A 24,081-nucleotide genomic window follows, 5' to 3' on the forward strand; every position below is an offset into this window, starting at 1 on the left:
GTATTTTGCTTTTAACAAATTGACATTTTGATTATTTACAGTTATGTTTAAAGTGGTTATTGATTTTATGGATGTTGTTGTTAGGCTAAGTTTATTGCTTTTTGCAAAGAGGTAGGCACAATGGTGTATGCTCCCCAGAAAATTATTTTCTTTTTAAATGTATTTTCTGTGTGACCACAGTGCTTTCTGCTGACACCTCTGTCCATGTCAGGAACTGTCCAGAGAAGGATAGGTTTGCTATGGGGATTTGCTCGTGCTCTGGACAGTTCCGGACATGGACAGAGGTGTCAGCAGAGAGCACTGTGGTTAGACAGAAAATAAATTAAAAGAACTTCCTGTGGAGCATACAGCAGCTGATAAGTACAGTAAGGATTAAGATTTTTAAATAGAAATAATGAACAAATCTGTTTAAGTTCCTGGCACCAGTTGATAAATTTTTTTTCCCCCACCGGAGTACTCCTTTAAGCAATCGCCAATCCACTGAGGACCAGGAAGTCCACTGAATCCCTGGCAACCAATCTGCAGCCCGCAAATATCGCGGAGCTACAGATGGGACCCCTAGACCCCTGGGATTATTGGCATTTAATGTTTAAATGTTGTTATCGCTATTGATAATAGCCCTTAACCACTTCAATGACAGAGCAATGATCGGAGCCAGCTGGCAGATGTCATTGTCGGCAGATTTCATTGCCGGCAGATGTCAGCTGATAGTAGTGGGGATCTGCCAGTTATGACGTGAACCCGACCCATGGGGCCTCATCATGTTCCCCTCACCCGACCCATGATGTACCTGAATGTCATAGGTTGGGAAGGGGTTAATAGGGCATAAGAAACTTCTGTGACTTATTAGACACAAAGCACTAACTCTGACCATAGGTCACAGAAGAGATTAGTGTATGCAGAGTGGTCCTTGTACAGGGATTCTTCTTCTATGACTAGTAGACACTTCTTTTTGAAAATTTAAACAAAAGACAGGAAGAATGATAACCTCACAGTGTGGACAGGTGGTTTTTAGGTGAAATACTCCAAACTTCTCAGGTGGATGTTACTTGCAATAGATTGTGATGTGTCTGAGACAAGCTTTGGCTTAAACAGGACTTTAGAAGAGTCCTGAACTAAACCTAGATGGAAAACTCTTACTAGGTGTGGGCACAATTTAATATACAAAACAGTTATGCAAATCAACTCACAGTACTCTGTATACAAGTTAAAGGGGTTCCTGTATTAACAAACATGGGATGTACACTTATTCAAATGAATTCTAGCACTCACGGTCAGATGATTAAAATTTTCATATTTATTCGGATCTTTTCTGTAGTTTAAGTCAGCTTGACAGATGGGATGTCGGCACACATCCAGTCTAGTGCCGTAGCGGGGAGGGGGGGATGGGCTAGCAAAAAATAAAATAAAATAGGATGGTGGGAGCTACCCTTTAAGCCTGATGAAGAAGTTGTTTCCATATAAGTGATCCAATAAGTTCTGAGTGTCATTCGTCTCTGTGTGAACTTATTCTAAAATATGCCATCAGAGTTTGTTCACATTATGATTTGCTTCTAAGAAGTGTCTCACTACTGTAGTCTCGCTATATTTAGTGGATTCTCCTATTGTTTTAGTTGTTAATGCTTTCCTGATATTATTTTTGTGTTCTGCTATCCTTAATTAAATTTTTCTACTAGTTTGACCGATGTAATTTTTACCACACGGGCATTTCAACATATAGATAACATTTTCTGTATTACATGTGAGAAAAACGCGGCATGACATTTTTGAACCTTTTTTAGGATGGTAGATATTCTCTCCTTTAATGATTTTGTTACAATGGGGACATTATAAACAGGGGTATGTACCTTTACGTTTAGTTCCTAAAAATGTCTGATCATATTTTTTCTTCTTTGAAATATTGCCTCGTATTATCATGTTACCTATTGTTTTTCCTCTATTATGTATAATCATTAGACACTTATTGAAGTTAGACATATTTAACATGTCTTTCTCAGATCTCAGCCAACTGACTGAGAACAAAGCAGAGGTCTTTTCATTCACTGAACGGGATCGTAATAAAATCCTGACGCAAGCCACAAATGCGGGTCTGTCATTCGCGACATTTAAAGATCAATGCTAACAAGATTTTTGTAAACAGCTTGAGCAATTGTCTAAAAAAGAAGTGACGCTATCTTTTCACGCATCTACGCTAACTGAATATTTAAAGATTCAAAGAATCCCTCATGGGTTAAGGTGTAGGCTAACACCGACACTACTACCAGATGATGCTATATACCAACAAAAATGGTATGCTATGAATAATAGACATTCTCTTCACCTGATGCTACTTACCGTACATCATTTACAACTTTCAATAGATCCAATAAAAAAGGAAATAACTGAAATGAATGAGAAGTTAGAAGCAAATCATAATGTGAACGAACTCCAAAGTCGTTTCCATATAAGTGATCCAATAAGCCTCCCTTTGCAAGAGACGCTTGCGGTTCTGAGTGTCATTCGTCTCTGTGTCAACTTGTTCTAAAATATGCCATCGGAGTTCGTTCACATTATGATTTGCTTCTAAGAAGTGTTGCGCTACTGTAGTCTTGCTATATTTAGTGGATTCTCCTTCTATTTAAGTTGTTAATGCTTTCCTGATATTATTTTTGTGTTCTGCTATCCTTAATTAAATTTTTCTACTAGTTTTTTTTTATTTTATATTTGGACCTCCGTATCCTGCGTTGAACTTTATGGGCTCATATGCACACTTCTGTTCTTCCATCGTGTTCCATCCTTGGTAACTCCTGCTTTCTCCCTACAATACCCTATTATACTCTGGGATTTAATGATATTCTTGATGGGGGAATTTAGCGTCACTACCTCACAAATGCGTGGGTGTGGGATTATGGAAAGTTGTGTAATACTCTGAATTATTCGGAGGAACCACATTTCCAGTGAGAGATTGGTCCATGTCCATGGATCTCTCCTTTACTCACGTCCCACGAGACCAGACACGCATAGGTGAGTGATTTGCTATCCCTGACATGACTGTGACTGTGAGGTTATGGGTTCATTTCTAATATTACTCTTTTTTCCAGATTATCCCTAATGGATCGGTTCATCTACACCGACTCAGAAGACTAGAATCGGTTCATATACACCGATCGCTACTGGGCGAACTTTACATGGGAGACACGTAGTCGGTTCAGACACACCGACCTATGTTGATGCAGGCTCTTTTTGCTTTGAATATTATCTTTTTTCTTTTTCTCTATTGGTTGCTAGGGGCGACACTATGGCGGTTAGCTACCCCCACAACCATTACTTTGAAGTTACTTACCAACACTTCTTAGAACTCGCTTGAACATACAGGATTATCTCTCTATCATTTTCTGTGCAAACCTGCCCAGCTTTGTAAAGCCGGTCAGAGGCACCGTTTACCATGGACGCTATTTCCACACGCAGGCGCACACTGCATGGATACGGAGATACTGCTTTTTTCCCCACCGTACCTTATTGGAGCATGCACGTATGACGGAACATCCGGGTAAACGGTTGCTATGAACACGGCGGCTGCATGACCAATAGACAGGAACCCGCTCGTAAACCCGGAAGTGCGACCGAGACACGCGCCTTCCAGCTCTCCATGAGAATGGTGAATCCTGCACATCGCGGACATCATGGCGCATCCCTGTGACGTAATCACTGTCACCACCAACATCACCTATGAACTTTTACCACTGGAGATTGTAATGATCTCAATACGAAACACCATATTATTGATAGCCATGATCTACCAGCACTTAATGTGGATATATATATGTAAAGATGCACTTTTTATTTTGATGTACTAATACGCTTGTTTGTAAACTTTGTCACTTACTACGATACTCTGTTTTGATATGCAAATAATGCCTGTAATTGATCACATGATGATGTGGGCGGCCTTAGGGCGGTCCATATATACCCTGTGTTTGTCACTATTCCTCACTTGAAAAAGCCAGTGTGAGGCTTGTGAAACGTTGTCTTCTGCACGTAATGGAATAAACCATCACCTTTGATTGCATCTGTGGTGTGCTGCATCCTATTTTGCATATTTGGATTAGGGAACCGGTGGACCCAGGATCCAATTATGCGAGCACCCCGTATCGGTTTCCAGCAAATACTGCTTGATGTGCTGCTTTTATTTGGATATATATATATATATATATATATATATATATATATATATATATATATATATAAAGGAAAAGACAAGGTCCGGCACTAGGTTGGTTGCAGGTAAAAACTTCTTATTTCTTTATTTGAAGATTCTGCAGTACAAGGTAGAAAGTCTGAGGTGTTTCGCTAAAGAGCTTAATCGTAGACTGCCGTACAATCACAGAAAACAGCTTAAAATACCCGAGGTATAAGTCACATGACTAACGTCGTCATTATTAGTAGCATGTACATATAAAACCTGGAATTGGAATCCATTTGAAACATTGCATATGGTGTCTGTTCACACTTGTCAAACACTATGCACTGAGTTACAAACTATTTCATGTTTATAATTTGCAGGACTAGGAGCATATATATATATATATATATATATATATATATATATATATATATGTATAGCAATTTTGCCATCCGACTAACTTCACTGTGGGGGGATGGGAATCTCATCCACTCTCCCACCTCCTGGTTCGCTCCTCTGAGATGGTACAACCAATGGGTCAGGAAACCATTCATCAAATTGAAGGCATGATGATAAAAACTATTTAGCTGAAAAGGTGATGCATTTCAGGGTGTCTTAAGTGTAAACCCCTTCCTCAGGCAATTAAAAGTAGACATATAGTACACAATTTATACATACCTCCCAAGTTTGCTGGGCAGATCACTCCACATCCACCGTCCACAGTCCGCACAGACCGCCGTCACTTCGGGGACATCGTGACATAACGTGTGGCACGTGCTGTGCCCACGTTCTGCTGGCATGATGTAATGTCCAGCCACCCGTGCAGCGCATCGCAGCTTCTGGGCTCAGCGGTGGAACGCACCGCACAGTTCATGAGCTCCCCCGTCGAGTCTGTCCTCCATTCCAGCACATTATTAGGATTAACAATCATACCAACAAGTATCAAATTACTGTTTCATGGCAATGATAATAAAATAATGATATAAAACAATACATTTCAAATATATAATATAGGGAATCAAAATATAATAATAATAATAATAATAATAATAATAATAATATGGGAAGATCCAGACCATTTTCTTGTGGGTTTAGAATTTTTCTAATGGTGTTACCTTCAGTAAATCTGAATTCCTGACATGGTGTTTATTGAAAAGTCTGGACATTGTTATGCCGAGCGCTCCGGGTCCCTGCTCAGGCCCGGAGCGCTCGCGGCGTTTCCCTCTTCAGCGCCCCGGTCAGACCCGCTGACCGGGAGCGCTGCACTGACTCTGCCGGCGGGGATGCGATACGCATAGCGGGACTCGCCCGCTAGTGAATCGCATCCCAAGTCACTCACCTGTCCCGGTCCCCGGCTGTCACGTCCTGGCGTGCGCGGCTCCACTCCTTAGGGCGCGCGCACCAGCTCTCTAAGATTTAAAGGGCCAGTGCACCAATGATTGGTGCCTGGCCCAATCAGTCTGATTCGCTTCCACCTGCCCCCTGTCCATATAACCTCACTTCCCCTGCACTTCCTTGCCGGATCTTGTTGCCTTAGTGCCTAGAGAAAGCTACTACTGTGTTTACCATTACTGTGTTCCTGACCTCCTGCTATTACTATTGACTACGAACCTTGCCGCCTGCCCCGACCTTCTGCTAGGTCTGACCTTGCTTCTGCCTAGTCCTTCTGTCACACGCCTTCTCAGCAGTCAGCGAGGTTGAGCCGTTGCCGGTGGATGCGACCTGGTTGCTACCGCCACAGCAAGACCATCCCGCTTTGCGGCGGGCTCTGGTGAAAACCAGTAGCAACCCTAGAACCAGTCCACCGAGACGGTCCAAGCCAATCCCTCGCTGACACAGAGGATCCACATCCAGCTAGCCGAATCATAACAGACATACTGTGTAGGGAATTTCCATTATTATTTGTTTGTTTGAACTTTATTTTTATTATTATTTCCATATTATTATTAATATTATTATTATTCATTCCCTATATGATATACTGTAAATGTATTATTTTATATCATTATTTTATTATGATAGTCATGAAACAGTAATTTGATTGTTGTTAGTACGATTGTTAATCCTGACAATGTGCTGGAACGGCGGACAGACTTGATGAGGGAGCACATGTGCTGGGTGGTGCATTCCACCTCCTAGCCCAGAAGCCACGATTCGCTCCACAGGTGGCCAGACATTACATAATTCCAGCAGAACGTGGTCACAGCATGCGCCGCACGTTATGTCACAGGCATCCCAGAAGTAAGGGGAAGAGGGGTGAGATCCACCCCCACAGTGAAGGAAGGCGGATGGTGAAATTGATATATAGTCATATACAGCTGTCTGTATATGACTATGTTGACACTGGGCAGGTGGATTGACTCTAGCCGTATATGACATTAGATGCTTCTATATCACTGTGCAGTCTCACTTGTGTAAAGTGTCAAGTTAAGGTGATAGGTGTAGTTGCAGAACTAGCTGAATTTCCAAACCTCAGATCCCAATTTGGTTGCCTGTGAGATTCAAATTAAAGTCAGTATAAGTTTCCTCTAGTGGAGAGGAACTACTGGATGGTGAGAGACACAAGATAGGACACAGAAAGTTAAGGATTATGTTCCTGCAAGGGAGATTACAGTATAAAGTACATCCTTTTAAGGGTACAGTTCCACATACTACTTACGCAACGTACTGCACACTGCCCAAAATCATCTGCAGCAGTAGGAAATATTCTGCATTTTCTCAGATGATCATACACAAAGCCACAAAGCTACATAAAAGTTAGATGGCAGGCACAATGATTCTAGTTTATAATCATTGTGCCTGTCATCTAACTTTTATGTAGCTTTGTGTATGATCATCTGACACCTTGCACAAGTGAGACTTTCTGTGACTTTCTGACTTATCATTACCTACTTAAATTGTATCTATGTTATTAGGCTCTGTTCACAGGGGACATTTAACTAACAGTACTACCACAACAATTTTACTGCTATTTTCTGAAATTGCCATGAAAATTCTGCAAATATTTAGCAATCTTACTACGATTCAGCAAATTGTGTCAAAATTGTACCGCTAATTGAACGCCCCTGTTAACACAGCCTAAAAGATGTAGATTAATTTAAAAGTGACAATTGCTGCCATGGACACCTGGAACACTAGGTAAAAGATTTGAGACATGCACACCTCTTGGTCTAATGAAGTATACCTGTAAAACACTTACATGCAGTACAATAGTATAGCATAGTATAAAATCATGTCTAGGAATATTTCCTGAAAATAAATGCAAGTCGGAAGTGCTGTGCTTGCTTCTTTTTCATTTTCCTTTTATTTCAAATTGAAACAATAAAAATCCTGAGCATTGTAAACATAAATCATGAAGTTGCAAGTCTTTAAAAGACAAAGCAAAGAAGTTTGTGTTAGAAGGAACATTTTGATTAAAATGTGGGAGGCCAGGGAGAAAGGAACTTTTAAGGTTGTTCCATGATTTATTTCACAATACATCTTTAAAATGTGTGCAATGTAATGGCAGCCTGCTTCACAATGCATGTCCATATTCTCTGTTTGTTTGCTTCCGTAAAAAACAACATTGTTCTCTTCATAAATTAGTCAAACAAATATGCAGGCTTTCAGCGAATAACAAAGATTCTGATAAGAAAGAATCTAATCCTTTTTACATGCGGCAATCTTCACATTATACAGTGCAAATAATAGGATGTGCTTGCTACTCTGTGTGCATTTTTTGAAATATTAAAAACTTAGCAAGATTATGAAAGATTTCAACTAAATAAATAATATGTATGCAGAGTTATTATTTTAATAGTGTGCTGAGACATAATATCGGCAAAGGTCATCTCTACCCAACCTTCACGGATATGGGAACAGCGAGGATTGCTCAAGATTACAGGAAGAATCACTTTACATAACTAATTAAAAGTTACAAGATGGTTACTGATTGTTGCAAAGGTGACTGGGTGTAAGGGTCTAGACATGTGACTCACACACCAGATAGCCAGACTGTTGATCCAGGTTAAATATGTAACCTGTATCTGTTTACAATTATTTCTTAGTTCTGCAGCTAGAAGCTCATCTTTTACACAAGGAAAAGTTTGGGTTCACGATCTATATAAAAGAAATGGTTTGCCCAATACACAAAACAGAAGTATATTCAGACAAAAGGGGTGTAAGTAAAGTACTAACGGGGGCATTTAACATTGTGGGTGTAAGTGTTAATAAATTGAGTGTAGGAGCACTCAATTTATTAAATGGTTGCAGGGCATTTGACAAATTTTGTAAAGGTACACATTTTCTGAAATTTCACTCTTCACATACAACAAAAAGCTAAGCTAAGTCTGGGCTGGTGTATTTTTGCGACTTTTGGGTGTTTCTTGCTAAATTTACAAAAAGTCACAATTGATAAATTAATAACTGCCCCCCTAAATTAGGGAACTGTAGGATATAAGCATCATAGTGTTTGTTATAGTGGGTGCAGAGGTAGCAGCTTCATCAGGGCTTTGCTGCCTACGAGAGTCCACAGTCTCCTTAGCATAAGTATGAAGACACCAGAATTACACAAGGCACAAAGGTGAGAGTCCTGTTAGAGATGTTGCCTTGGCACCAAGGAACTACAAGTTAGAACTTTCAAAAATGTTTTCTCTATGCTTAATTGCAAAAAGAACAATAAAAAAAATAAAAAATAATAATAATAAATAATAAAAAAACATTTTTTTTAACAGTTCCATTATGTATTTCACAACTTGTGTCATAAAACTCACAATCGTTCTAAAAAAGTTTTTTTTTGTTAAGGTGACAATCCATGAGATAGTACTGAGGAGCCGGCAAGGGAAAGCGAGATTGAGGAATATTTAAAAGAAATTGAATTACCAAAGATAAATAAAGAAGATCTTAAAAGTCTTAATAAAGTAATTACAGTAGAGGAGTTAGGGAAAGCTTTGGATGGATGCTCGGTCTCATCAGCCCCAGTGTTGGATGGCCTACCTTACTCTGTCTACAGAGAATATAAGGAGGTGTTGTTACCTATTTTTTGTATGGTCTTGGAGGAGATTTGTAGGGGAGGGGAATTGCCGTCCTCCATGCTGGAAACAAAAATAGTTCCAATACTGAAAAAGGAAAAGGATAGTACTAAAATTGACTCTTATCGCCCTATCTCTTTGATAAATACAGACGCCAATTTTGGCAAAACTTCTGGCCAGAAGACTATTTCCGCTTATGCCTGGCATAGTAGGAGTTGAACAAACCGGGTTAGTCCAGGGGCGCTCAATTCATCATAACTTGTTACGCTCATTGGTTAATATGCAACTAGGTTTCGCTCCCTTCCGCTCCACCCTGTCACTTGATGCTATGAAAGCATTCAACAGGGTGAAGTGGAAGTTTCTTTGGATGGCCCTTAAGAAATTTGGTATAGAGGGGGGAAATGTTAGAATGGATTAAATTATTATATAGGAATCCCAGGGCCAGGATTGCAGTTAACGGTTCTCTTTCGCCACAATTGGCAATTGAAAGGGGGACAAGACAAGGCTGCCCGCTTTCACCTATGTTATTTGTTTTATTTCTCAAGCCTTTGGTGGCTAAATTAAAGAAGGAGGGTGGCCTCCGGGGTTTTGGGATTAGAGGAGCAGATGAAAAATTCCTTATGTATGCAGATGACATACTCCTGTTCTTAGAAAATGCCTTTGTGGGGGTCCCAGAAGCAATTAAAGTGGTGGAGGAATTTGGGAAGGTTTCCGGTCTTAAAATCAATTGGAGTAAATCATCCTTGATGCCTTTGGTCCCAGGTAAGTTTGGTAGTTTGATGGGGGTGAAGGTTCTGATAGAAGGAGAGAGTTTGGATTATTTAGGAATTAAATTGTCACTTTCAATAGATTATTTTATTCAGCTTAATCTTAAATCGTTGTTGAGTAAGTTAAGGAAAAAGTGGATGCTTGGGTGAAATTGCTCCTCTCAATTGAAGATAGGATTAAAATGGTGGTGCTCCCCCAGGTGCTGTGTGTTTTAGGGGCCACCCCTTGTTGGATTCCTGGGAAGTGGTTCCGGGGCTTAAAAGCCCTGTTGGGCAGACTTTTGTAGGGGAGAGGAAGGGTACGAATGAAATATCAAAATTGGGTACAGGTGGAAGGAGAAGGTGGAGGTGGTTTACTCGATTTTAGGTTGTATTTCTTTGCCAAAAATCTTCAGAATATTCGACGGGGGTGGGGGGAAGCACTGTGGGGGGAGTTGTTTAATGACTATAGAGGCTCTTATTGAGGCTCTTTTTTTTAATTTGTGGAGGGAGGGCTTCCAATGAGGAAGGATTTGGGACACATTACTTTGGTAGGGTCTTTTAGGAAAATTTGGAGAGAGGTTAAGAAGAGATGTAATATAGAAGGCAATATTAGTAACACGGTACTGTGGGACAATTTAGAATTTGACCAATTTAAAAAAGGTTTGGGGAGTGATTTTTGGAGGGTGAGGGGGATTAAATATGTTACACAGATTTTCCAAAATGGAGAAATAAAAACAATAGAAATGTTACAGAGGGAGTTGGGCTTGAGAAATGAGCACACATTTTGGTATAAACAATTGTGTGAAGCATATAGAAGCACTGGTACATTATATGAAAACTGTTGGAGGTGGAAAGTTGTTTATATAAGTTACTTCTAAAAACCGTACCTGTCCCCTTTCAGGAATAGAAGAAGAGGAAACTGGAGGTCATATTTGGCCCGATCGCAAGGGAAGAGTGGGAGGCCATACTGAGTAATGTTAAAAAGTGTTCCATTAAAAATTATGCAATTGAGAATAATATATCATTTATATTACTCTCCAGTAAGTTTAAAAAAGATGGGCTGTTGGGAGAAGGCTGACTGTCCTAAGAGTGTTATAACGGAAGCAGATTTAATACATCTGCTTTGGGCATGTCTAAAGGTGGAAGAATTTAGTTTGAATGTATTTCAGACAATTGAATATACACTGAAAATGAAAATGAAGAGAGACTGGCGGGGTACAGAAGTTATTTTAGGGGACCTGAGTAAAATCAAAAAGGGACAAGAGTTGCTGAATCAAATTTTTATGTTAGCTAAGGTAGTTATTTTGAGAGGGCTCTTTGGGAATAGTGGACTAAATACAATAGAATAGGGTAGATTGGTTTAACAAAAAGTCCAAAGATATGAGAAATGGCGATTTGGTAATTCTAAAAAAGAATTAAATAAATACAGAAAGATTTGATCAGAGTGGGTGGAGTAGAAAGGGATATTGTTCACTAAGATATTATTTGTGTTCTATATTTATTTTATTTTTCCTAAATTATTTTGATTTTTTTTATTCCCAACCCCCCCCCCCCCTTCTGACAGGGGTGGGAAGGGAGGGGTTATGATTGTATATGTTTTGGTGATGTTTATTGATTGTATCTATTTGAAATTGTAATAAATTTGTTATATATATATAAAAAAAATGTATGTGTAATCCCAATGGAGTTTACCCAAGAACAAAACTCTTCTTTATGCTCTATTAGGGTATACTATATATAGGTAATACTCCTCCAATCAGGATGATGTTTGCTTTGCTTATGTAGAGAACCATTTAAAAAAAGTCTCTGAATTGTTGTTGAATTGCCTGGTTATTATTGTGGAAGACTGTACACCTAAAATAATCTTTAAAATGTTTTTGTGCAATGCAATATTGCAAAGGTACACCATATACACACACTGGGGGACATTTATTGTAGTCAGTGTAGGTGCACTGATTTTATGCACAGATTTTTGATAGGAGTGTTCATGCACCACATTTATTAAATGGTGCCGGGAATGTGATAAATATAGGGCTATATACTATTCACAAAGAGGGAAGAGGGACGGAGTCACTTGTTACACTATAATATATATATATATATATATATATATATATATATATATATATATATATATATATTAGTATACAATAAAAACATGAAAGTAAGCATTAAAAATGCACAATAAAAGGGAAGAATAAATTCCACTGGATGAGACAATGAGCGCCAGACCAAACACATGTCACAAAATATGGAAAGAATTTGCCGAGGTAAGTATTCACATGCACTATATGTGGTTATAGATGAAGCATTCACCCACTATGTCCATGGTAGAGCAAACAGAGAATACATACATACAAATAAGGTGCACAACAATGGAGGGGGGGGCAACCTGAAAATGGCTGAAGATAGTAGAAGATACAATAGCTTAACCCCTTAACGACAATGGACGTAAATGTACGTCATGGTGACGGGGTACTTAGCGCCCCATGACGTACATTTTACGCACCGCCATGATCGCAAACACCGGAGCGGTGCTCGCGTCATGCCCGGCACCAGCCAGGGACCCACCGGTAATTGCGGACATCTGGGATCGCGCGGATGTCTGCCATTAACCCCTCAGATGCCATGATCAATACAGATCACGGCATCTGCAGCAGTGCAATACTTTGAATGGATGATCGGATCGCCCACAGCACTGCCGTGGGGATCTGATCATCCAGCATGGCGGCCGGAGGTCCCCTCACCTTGCTTCAGCCGTCTCCCAGGGTCTTCTGCTCTGGTCTGAGATCGAGCAGACCAGAGCAGAAGATCACCGATAATACTGATCAGTGCTATGTCCTATACATAGCACTGAACAGTATTAGGATTCAACTGATTGCAATGAATATTCCCCTATGGGACATAAAAAGTGTAAAAAAAAAATGTAAAAAAAATGTAAAACAAAAAAAGAAAAAAAATTTGAAAAATCCCCACCCCCAATAAAAAAGTAAAACGTCCGTTTTTCCCATTTTACCCCCAATAAAGCATAAAAAAAATAATGAATACACATATTTGGTATCTCCGCATGCGTTAAAGTCTGAACTATTAAAATATATAGTTAATTATCCTGTACTGTGAACGGCGTAAACGTAAAAAAATTAAAAGAAGTCCAAAATTGCTGCTTTTTTGTCACATTTTATTCCAAAAAAAAAATTATAAAAAATTTATAAAAAGTTAAACCTAAGCAAAAGGGGTACTGATAAAAACTGCAGATCATGGCACAAAAAAGTAGTCCTCATATCGCCCCATATACGGAAAAATTAGAAAGTTATAGGTGGTCAAAAGAGCGCAATTTCAAACATACTCATTTTGTTAAAATGGTTTGAGATTTTTTTTAAGCGGTACAATTATAGAAAAGCATATAACATGGGTATCATTTTAATCAGATTGACCCACAGAATAAAGAAACGCAAGCCTATGGGAGGGGGCGTGACAGCTATCACGCCCCCTCCCATAGGCTTGCATTGAGGGGCAGCGTGATGTCACATGGGGGCGGAGGCGTGACGTCACACGCTGAAGGCCCTGTGGTCGCCGGTAATCAGACCCGGAGCGAATCAGACCTGGCGGCGGGACTCCCGCGATCAGGCATCTTATCCCCTATCCTTTGGATAGGGGATAAGATGTCTAAGCACCAGAGAACCCCTTTAAGGCCAAAATGGGCCTGGTCCTTAAGGGGTACATCAGAACATATGTATCAAACATGTTTAGACTCCAAATTGACTTTCTTTTAGGTGAAATTTACTTTATGTATATTTTACAACAATGTTTGTATTCATAAATATGCTTGTGTTATTTACAATGCAGCCAGTAATATATTCCTCATATGTCACTTCTTTTTTACTGTAAGTCTCCAAATATCAAATAAAAAAGTCAGGCAGATTAAACTTAAAGATCTTTCCATGACAACAAATTAATTTTGAAGGCTTTAGTTAGACTTGGTGTAAGACAAAGGAGTCATGGAGCGAAAAGTGCCAGTCTCACTAAAAATCACCCATGTGTGACATGTTAATTTTACATGCTGGTAAAACAAGTAGAATTGTAGACTTTCTCTATCTGAGAATAACAAGAAGGTACTGTTTTCTTTTATACACACAACCTATTATAATTAACAGTTGTGTTACAATATTATACTACAGCACAGGGGAATGACTACCCTTGCTTTCATGTAATGAAGCCTCTCCATTGTAAACCAAGGTTATAGCTATTTCTGCACATCATGAAAACAGTGTTAAAAAATACTTATTGAAAGTAAAATAATGTCATTCTTTCAAATTAATAGCATTTCCGTAGAGAAAACATTGATCTCTATATCTGGAGTGGTTTGAATGGTTTCCATCTATGGAACTTTACAATTAAAGACTAGTGCATGTACCGTGGGATACAAAGACAAGTGTTCAGAAATCACTTATATTGCAAGTAAAACAAACACGTACAAAAAAAAAAAAAAAACATGCAAAAGCAACATTACACACAAAAAAATCAACCACTAAGTAAAAAAGATTCATAAATCACCCTTAGTGTCCTTCCTATACTTCATGCTAGTGTTATCTTTTCCTACAGGTAAGGACCACACATAAGTATATCTTTTCTCCCCACAGGCATTCAATGATCTTGTCGCTAGCTCATCAGTTGTGTTTTCCTAGACCACTTTAAGTAGGTACTTACCACTGCATAGTCATTATAAATATGGCTTTTTAAAAGTTGCGCAGATCTCTACTGTTTGCCCATTTTCCTACTTTCATCACATAAATTTTAATAACACATTGCTTACGTGTTGCCTAAAAATTAATATCTTACACTTTGTCAATGTTTTTACCGGAGCTCTATGAAATGACTGTACCCACTGCTTCCGCAGGCCTCTGTTGCAACCTTTCTGTTTTGAGCCACAGCACTCCTACTTAGGCTACAAAGTACAAAAATGTTAAACAAGACACTTCCCAGCTGCCGGGAGGATGGGAGGAGGGCCCTTGCCTGCCTCTTCGCTGTCCGATCTGTGATCCAAATCTCCAGTCAGCTATGGCAGGCTGGAGAAATGGAGCACTGATAACACTGATCCCTAAAAGTTTGAATTCCCATTTTAAAAACAAAATATGTAAACAAAAATAAACATAAACATATGTAGCATTTCCACATGAGAAAATGTCCAAACTATAGAAATGTAACATTACTTTAACTGAATGGTCAATGGTGTATACGTAAAAAAAATACCAAAGTCCAAAATTGCGTATTTTTGTCACTTTGTAGACCCTAAAAAATGTATAAAAAGCGATCAAAAAGTACAAGCGAAATAAAAATGGTACAAATAAAAACTACAGATCACTGTGCAAAAAGTTATATTTTTAAAAAAAGAAGTAAAACAAAAAAAAACATATATAAGTTGGGTATCATTTTAATCATATAGACCTACAGAATAAAGATAATAATAAAGGTAATTTTTACTGAAAAGTGGGCTGCGTAGAATAGGAAGCCCAAAAAAGTTACAAAATGGCATTTCTTTTTCAATTTTGCCCCACAATTTTTTTTTTGTTTTACCATAGATGTTGTAATGAAATGACTGATGTTATTACAAAGAAAAAGTGGTGGCACAAAAAAACAAAACAAGCCCTAATATAGGTCTTTATGTGGAAAATGGAAAGCGTTATGATTTTTAGAAGGGTAGGAGGAAAAAAAATGTGTAAAAATGAAAAAATGGCCTGGTCTGTAAGTGGTTAAATGGGCCTCCCTTTACCGTGCACTGCCTGTTTGTTAAAGTACACATCTTTCCTAGACCTTTTCCTGTGCTTTGTTATTAATTCACTCATGACTTGCTGCACAGACATTTGGGTTTATATACTAACATGATCCTGACTCTTTTCTCTTGGGTCTTGCACCCAAATTGTGTTGCACATTACGTGCGACACAATTTGCGACCAGAAAAAGCAAAACTCTCCATTTTACAAGACCCATAAAAGGGGGCGAGACCACGGGAGAAAGGGCTGTGGTCCCGAGAAAAGGGGTGTGTCCCCGACAGTTTTAAAAAATAACAACATATTTACTAAGGTTCCCATAGAAAATGTGGTGGATTTGAGCTGAGAAATTCCCCATAGATTAGAACAGTTGTAAAGTAAAAGAAAAATGTAGGGAAACGTGTAAAATGTAGGGAAACATTAGTAAATACCTTGGGAAAATATCTGTTGGGAATCAAAACTAACAAAGAAAACTACACTCCACTCTTAATAAACAAACCTCATAAGGCCTGGTCCCTAATTTAGGCAAAAATGAGCTAAAAAAAAAAAAAAGGGGGGGGGGATAAAAGCTATTCTACATAGGAATTCATAAAGTATAAAACATAAGTGATTATTGCTCCTCAAAGGGGTCCTTCAGGAAAGCCTTAGTGTGGGCTGCAGTCTTCTAACTGACCCTGGCTCTACCCACTTTCTGTGCCCCTGACATTATGCTGGAATGGAGTACTGCACAGACACCGATCAGAAGTGAATAGTAATGCTGGCTCTCTTGTTGTTTACTTGTTCCTGTGGGGCCTCACTCCTGTGTAAAGTCAGAGGTGCAGAGACACATTAAAACATTTTGGGGGAACATAAAAGAAACTGTTATATTGCAATAAATGTAGATAAGGTCCAGCAGCCTACATTTGTCCTAATATAATTAAGTATAACATGCTTATTACTGACAGAGAAAGCAGGAAAGATGGCTGGTATCAATTTAAAGAGGTTATTGAATTAAAAATATGTTCAATCTGTTAAACTATGTATAATTAAACATATTTTTAACGTAAAAGCATATCTAAAAAGTATATCTAAAAAGTACTGTACTAAAAGATATAGACTGCTGCCCTTGGTTATGACCTACTAAGATGGTCACACATGCTCAGCTCAATTGTAGTCTTCTGAAAGTATTGGCAATTGTTCTCTACTGTATATGCAAGCAAGGGAGGTTGTGGGAAAGTGTTAATCCATTGCATGGAAACCGCTGTGTTACAGTTCAGAGGGAAAAAAAAAAAAAAAGAAGAAGTGATCATATCCATTAGGAATTGTAGAGTGATGTAAGTTAATTCAATTAACATTTCACTGTTATGATCACGGCAGATGGAGGACAGTAACGGGACACGGCAGGTGGAGGATCCTCAGGGCCTGTGTGGATGTTGACGTGAGTCGTGCCAAGGAGCGGAGTCTAAGGTGCTGCTGGTATTCACCAGAGCCTGCCGCAAAGCGGGATGATCTTGCTGCGGCAGGCGACACCCAGGTCGCCACCCCTGGCACAACTCCTCCACACAGGTAGCTGGGGGTGGCGTGGCACGAAAGGACACTGGCAGGACGTAGCAGATGGCAGAAGGTAAGGGCAGGTACACAGGTACAGGTTAGGTAGGGAAACAGGGAACAGGTACACAGTAGCGAGACACAGGACTCCACTATGGCATAAACATCCAAAGATCCGGCAGGAAAGCAAGGGAGGAGCAGGAATATATGGACCAGAGGACAGGTGTAATAATTTTAATTAATTGGGCACTGGCCCTTTAAGAAACAGAGCTCCGGTGCGCGCGGATCCTAGAAGGCGGAGGCTCTCGCACCGGAGCTGCGAGGACACAGGTGAGTGACGGCCTGGGATTTGCATGCGGGCGCATGCCGCAATGCGGATCCCAGCCCTGCCGGCAACAGAGACCTGACAGCACGCTCATGGCCAGCGTGTCTGTTACAATCACATTTGTTCTCTGTAGTTTTACATGTATATGTAGATATGTGATACACCCTTCTAGTTCCCACAAGTCCACACAGAGAAAAGTTGTGCTAGAATTATCTACTATTTGCTTATCTATACTTGCTAAATTAAAACGACATGCACTTTCAGCCAAGTCAAATCTACATGTGGAATGAAGATTGATAACTGTTTGCTGAATGTTAACCCAGCCAACTGTTATGTCTGAGTTTAGGACAATCTTTTAATGTAGTGATAGGAAGAACTGTTTCCTTGGATACAAATAGCAGATGCAAGGTTTCAGGCAATGTGTTGTAAAGCATGGTGGATGCTAAGTTGTTTTTTTTTGAGGATATAAGTAAGCAGCTTTGTTACCAATGGACATACCTTACTTAAAATTATGTTGCCTCAGTGGTCAGTTGACTATAAAAATAATGTTTTTTTTTAACCCTGTGTGATCATCTTCCATGAAAATCTGGTAGGCTTCTTGAGGTACAAGAAAACGAGAAAAATTGTAAAGGCTTTACCCTGTTTTACAAATGTTGATGAAATTTGGTATAAGAGATTTCATACAACTTCACTGTAAATATGCCAACCTTATCTCTTCTGTACAGAGCAGTAAATACTGCATATCGCACAGCTGATACCCTACTGTAGGGACTGGGATCTGAGACAACTCTGACCTTTTAGTCTCTTAGATGGCAGGGTCACTCCATTGACCATAGCTGTAATTTTCGATTGGCAAAAGCAGGACGTAAAAATCAGTGCATTATCTTCATGTTTTCCTTTTAGGTCATATAGATGTCAATTGAGGAGTTAATGACATCTATATTACGTAATATTTTTCCCGTGAAAGGGTCACGTGACAGCATGACGTGATGCTGTCGGCTCCCGCGCCTGAGCACCCTGGTGGCTGCCTGATAGATCCTGCTTAGTTACTGTGCCCACTCCCCTCCGTCCTACCTGCTGGAAGAGGAAAAGGGATGAATCCGGATGCCGTTGTTGTGCTGGGGAAGTGGATCTCCCTGAGCGGCTGGTGAGTTGAGCTGGGCCGGCACGCTTGCATGGGCGCGCTGAGGACAGTCCCCCTGAGACGGTGAGGGGTCCTCGCGCATGAAAGTATGATTGGAGGAGCGGAGTCATGTGACCGTCGGCGGCCGTCGTACGGGAAGACACCAGGAAAGAGACGCAGGTGCCGGCGTTAGTGTCTGGAGCACGCAGACGGAGGAGCGGATATCCCATAGGAAAATGTGAATGAGGTGGGTTACGGCTGCAGTAGTACATCAGAAGGGGAATAATGTATGACTGGATGGAATAATGCACAGGCTGAATAAAGGACTTTGCGAGCCAGTGAAGGATCTCGAGGGTAAAACCATACAAGGACGATCTCCTATAAAATTGAATACAGAGGTAGAAATGTGGAAGGGAAAGAGAAAAGGAAAAAAAGGGGGGGGGGAAAGGGAAAAGGGGAGGCAAGTAACTGATCTTTGTTTTTATCCATTTATGCCGCCGTATAATAATAGTGACCTCTGCTGTTTCTGAAAGACAAAGACTGATGATGAGAAAAACTCTACAGAACTGTAAGTCCTGACTAAGAATTCCTCATTGCATAGACATCTGTGAAAATGCTGCAGAAATAATATCTATAATGTGTGGTATACTGTGTTGGGTCCTCCCTCCCCCCTGTTATTTTTTTTGCAGGCGCCTTATAAAAAGACACGGATCAGGCTTCAGTGGGTGTGGTGGAAAAAAAAAAAAAGAAGGAGCAAGTAACATCGAACCCTGGTTATGCCACCTAAACTCAATACCAGGAAATCTGGAGGGGGAGGGCATGAATATACACATAACACTAGAATGAATAAGTATCTAAAATCCCCACATGATAATGTAAAAGCACAGACACAGAAACACAGTTGCCAGGAATCTGACCTTCCCTTGGGAGTCAGTGGGTCAAGATATGTGGCACTCCAGAATGAGGAAACGGTAGAGGGAGAGAGGGCCAGTATGAATGCACATGTTTTAACCCCTTAACGACGAAGGACGTATATTTACGTCCTCCGTCGCCTCCCGCTATATGCCGCGGGGTCACGCGGTGTCCCTGCGTCATATCGGGTCGGTCCCGGTGGCTATCAACGGCAGGGACCTGCGGCTAATACAGGACATCACCGATCGTGGAGATACCCTGTATTAACCCTTCAGACACGGCGATCAAAGCTGACCGCCACGTCTGAAGTGAAAGTGAAAGTAACCCGGGTGCTCAGTCGGGCTGTTTGGGACCGCCGCGGTGAAAGCGCGGTGTCCCGAACAGCTTACAGGACACCGGGAGGGCCCTTACCTGCCTCCTCGGTGTCCGGTCGACAAATGACTGCTCCGTGCCTGAGATCCAGGCAGGAGCAGTCAAGCGCCGATAACACTGATCACAGCCGTGTTAATACACGCCAGTGATCTGTGTAAAAGATCAGTGTGTGCAGTGTTATAGTCCCCTATGGGAGCTATAACACTGCAAAAAAGTAAAAAAAAAAACTGTTAACAAAGGTCATTTAACCCCTTCCCTAATAAAAGTTTGAATCATCCCCCTTTTCCCATAAAAAAAAATAAAACAGTGTAAATAAAAATAAACATATGTGGTATTTCCGCGTGCATAAATGTCCGAACTATAAAAATATATCGTTAATTAAACCGCACGGTCAATGGCGTACATGGTAAAAAATTCCAAAGTCCAAAAAAGCCTATTTTTGGTCACTTTTTATACCATTAAACAATTTATAAAAAGTGATAAAAAAAAGTCTGATCAAAACAAAAATAGTACCGATAAAAACTTCAGATTACGGCGCAAAAAATGAGTCCTCATACCGCCCTGTAGGTAGAAAAAATAAAAAAGTTATAGGGGTCAGAAGAGGACATTTTTAAACGTATAAATTTTCCTGCATGCAGTTATGATTTTTTCCAGAAGTACGACAAAATGAAACCTATATAAGTAGGGTACCATTTTAACCGTATGGACCTACAGAATAATAATAAGGTGTCATTTTTACCGAAATATGCACTGCGTAAAAGCGGAAGCCCCCAAAAGTTACAAAATTGTGTTTTTTCTTCGATTTTGTTGCACAATGATTTTTTTTTTCCGTTTTGCCGTGAATTTTCGGGTAAAATGGCTAATGTCACTGCAAAGTAGAATTGGTGATGCAAAAAATAAGCCATAATATGGATTTTTAGGTGGAAAATTGAAAGAGTTATGATTTTTAAAAGGTAAGGAGGAAAAAACGAAAGTGCAAAAACTGAAAAACCCTGCGTCCTTAAAGGGTTAAACACAATCCTAACTGTGTGGAGAAGTGTAACAGTGCGCTGGAGGAATTGACTTCCAAGGTTGATATACATGTTTCTTTAATAAGAGAAGACATGAATAAGATCAAGGATAGAGTTAAGCTGATTGAAAAGGTGGTGCCACGCATGGAGAAGGAATTAGGAGATATGAGGAAAGAATGGGAGGTTATGAAAACAGACAATAAAAACAGCTCAAAGAAAAATTGGCCGATTTAGAGGATAGATTTCGTTCGTGCGGATTATAGGACTCCCAGAAGGGGAAGAAAGAGATAGTCCTGTAGACTTTATAAATAAATGGCTAAGGGACTTTCTTCGGCACTCTCAGCATTATTTCACGTAGAAAGAACGCACAGAATCCCCGTTAAAAGGCTACCAGCAGGATCACCACCTTGAACCTTCTTGGTTAAGCTGTTATGCTAACAAGATAGAGACATGTTATTAAAATTCTCCAGAGAAAAGGGAACAGTTATGTGTGGCAACTATATATTTACCTGGACTTTTCAAGGGATACACAACGCAAGAGTATGACATTCAATGGGGTGAAAAAGAGAGGCATATCATTTTTGCTCTTATTCCCCGCAAGACTCAGGATTGTGTATAACGATCAAATTTTGTTTTTTACTTCGGAGACAGAGATAAATAAATTGATGGAGTAAAAAGGGATACAGTAATAAATTGTTTATGTGGCTAGAGGCGGCTGGAGGGGTGGGGGGCAGGTGATGGGGTTAAGTGAAGTTAGAGTTTTGTGCACATAACACGGACTATGGAGAAGGAGGAGGTAGAGGGAGGAGGGGGAGGGACTGGGAGGGGTGGGAAGAATGGCTAGGGGGGAAACCAGCTAAGTAGAGCTCCACAGGTAGAGAAGGGGTTTATTTGCCTCAGAAAGAGGGGCCAAAATGACAATACTTAATGGATAATAACAACAAGATTATTGTATGGAATGTGAGAGGGGTTAAAAATAAGAATAAATGGTTTGCAATGTTTGCAATACCTCCCGGCAATTGTGTGTCTTCTAGAGACCCATCTGACTAGAGATTCGCTGGCTATATTAGGCAGGTAGATAGATCATTATGAAAAGTCTACCAAAATTGGTTTTGGCTTGTTTCAGTGGACCAACAGTTTTTTTTTTATTATACTTTTGTATTATGAACATATTTGCATATTTTAAAAATGCAAACAATTCCTGCAACAGCAATTGCTACTGGTAAATATTTGTTAGACTCAAGGGTAGAAATAGCTTGTAATAAATATTGTTAATGAAAAAAATCTGTACTTTTACAGCAAGCTTTCATAAAGTATTAAATGAAGCTTAGCTCACAACAGGACTCATTTCAAATATTAAAGTAGAAAGCTGCAAGGCTGGTAACAGACATTTTTAGATGTGCAAGACATCAGATATTGTTTTGCCCATAGTCACAAAGCGGGAGAACACATAATTAGCTGAAAACAACTGCTCTTTTATAGTCTATAACTTGTAACCGTACACACAGTTTTTGTAATATTATCTCTACACATGTTGCCATACTGACCGGAATCTCTATTAATTATTTAAAGTTTATGCTGTGGCTCACAGTTTGTCATGTGATCTTAATTTCCTTGCAACCAATAGATTAAGTTTGTTTATTTGAGATTGGTCAATGAAAGAGAATAAAAGCAGAATACCATGTACCATGTATAGCTGGAATTAGGAAAAATGAAACAAAAAGACCAGCACAATCCTAGTGCATTACTTAAATGTGGTTGAAGATTTAGTAATAAGCAATTACGCTTACCAAATGATTTTTGTCGGCATATCACAAAAACAATGGAGGGAAGCAGCCCTGAAACAGCCCAATCTCCTCCTGAGTTTCCAGTTTGTACTGAACTCTTTCTTTAGACACTTGAGAAATAGTTCAGCAAGAACTCGAAACACGTTGGATGTGCTATCACTTGCAATTTTGTGTGACAATTTTACGGATAAATATAGCTAAATGTAATTTCATCCAATTCATCATGAACCATGTATAAGCACAAATAAAAGTGTATATAGCCAATATCCGCCTTTCTACAGTATATTAGTGTTAATATGACAATAGACATGTATCAAGAAACTCTGCTCTGGTAAGACATAAAATTATAGCAATAGTGCCCTACAGAAAGATATTTTAGAGGCCAACTATATGAATAAAAGAGTTTAAAATAGGCCTGGAGAGAATTCTGGAGAGTAATAACTTTACAGGTTACGGATACTAGATTTAAAGGGACAGAATGTCGATCCAGGGATTAATTCTGATGCCATATTTGGAGTTGGGAAGGAATCCCCCCCCCCCATGGGGCATTTAGCATAAGCTTCATAATTTGCATTCCTCTGGCTCTGAATCAACATAGTAAGGATACAGTAAGGATATAGGCTGAACATGATGGACATGATCTATGTAATAAAAGAAAAATGTACTTGCATGAATAGCAATGAGATAGATAGGGGCACAGCTACAGAATCAGCAACTAAACCTTGGTCCTCGGGTCCAAGGTGACCAAAGGCCCTTTTGCAACGTAAAAAGTTATCAGTATTGTGTAACATGATAGGTTGTGACATTAAGCACATTTAGTAATGGGGAAAATACTTAAAATCAATAAAAAAGGGAGTCATTGAGCATTTGAATAACTATTTTATTAAGCTTTTTCAGAAGACAGCTTTCAAAATCATAATGTCCCAGATTTATGAAACTGTGTGAGAAAAAAATAGAGTGATTTTCCCACAACAACCAATCACAGCTCAGGTTTAAATTTATCAGAGCTTGTTATCTGAGCTGTGATTGGTTGTTGTGGGAAAATCACTCTATTTTTTATCTCTCACAGTTTGATAAATCTGGGCCAATGTGTTTGAACAAGCAATTACTTTTACTTGTAATGGCTTGTAGAGGCAATGTTTTTGAGGAACTTGCTGGTTTAAAGTTATAAAAGGCAATGGCATCTACCCCAGATTTTCATATATAATTTTATACAATAGTAGTAATAACAGAAAGTGCAAACAGTTATGTGCAGAGGCAAGTGGGTAACGCAGTACCCATGGTGCCATGAACAATGAGAACATAAATAATGGTACAACTAAGGCAATAATTAACAT

This window comes from Hyla sarda, chromosome 1, assembly GCF_029499605.1.
Source record: "Hyla sarda isolate aHylSar1 chromosome 1, aHylSar1.hap1, whole genome shotgun sequence".
In the NCBI taxonomy this organism is placed as follows: Eukaryota; Metazoa; Chordata; class Amphibia; order Anura; family Hylidae; genus Hyla; species Hyla sarda.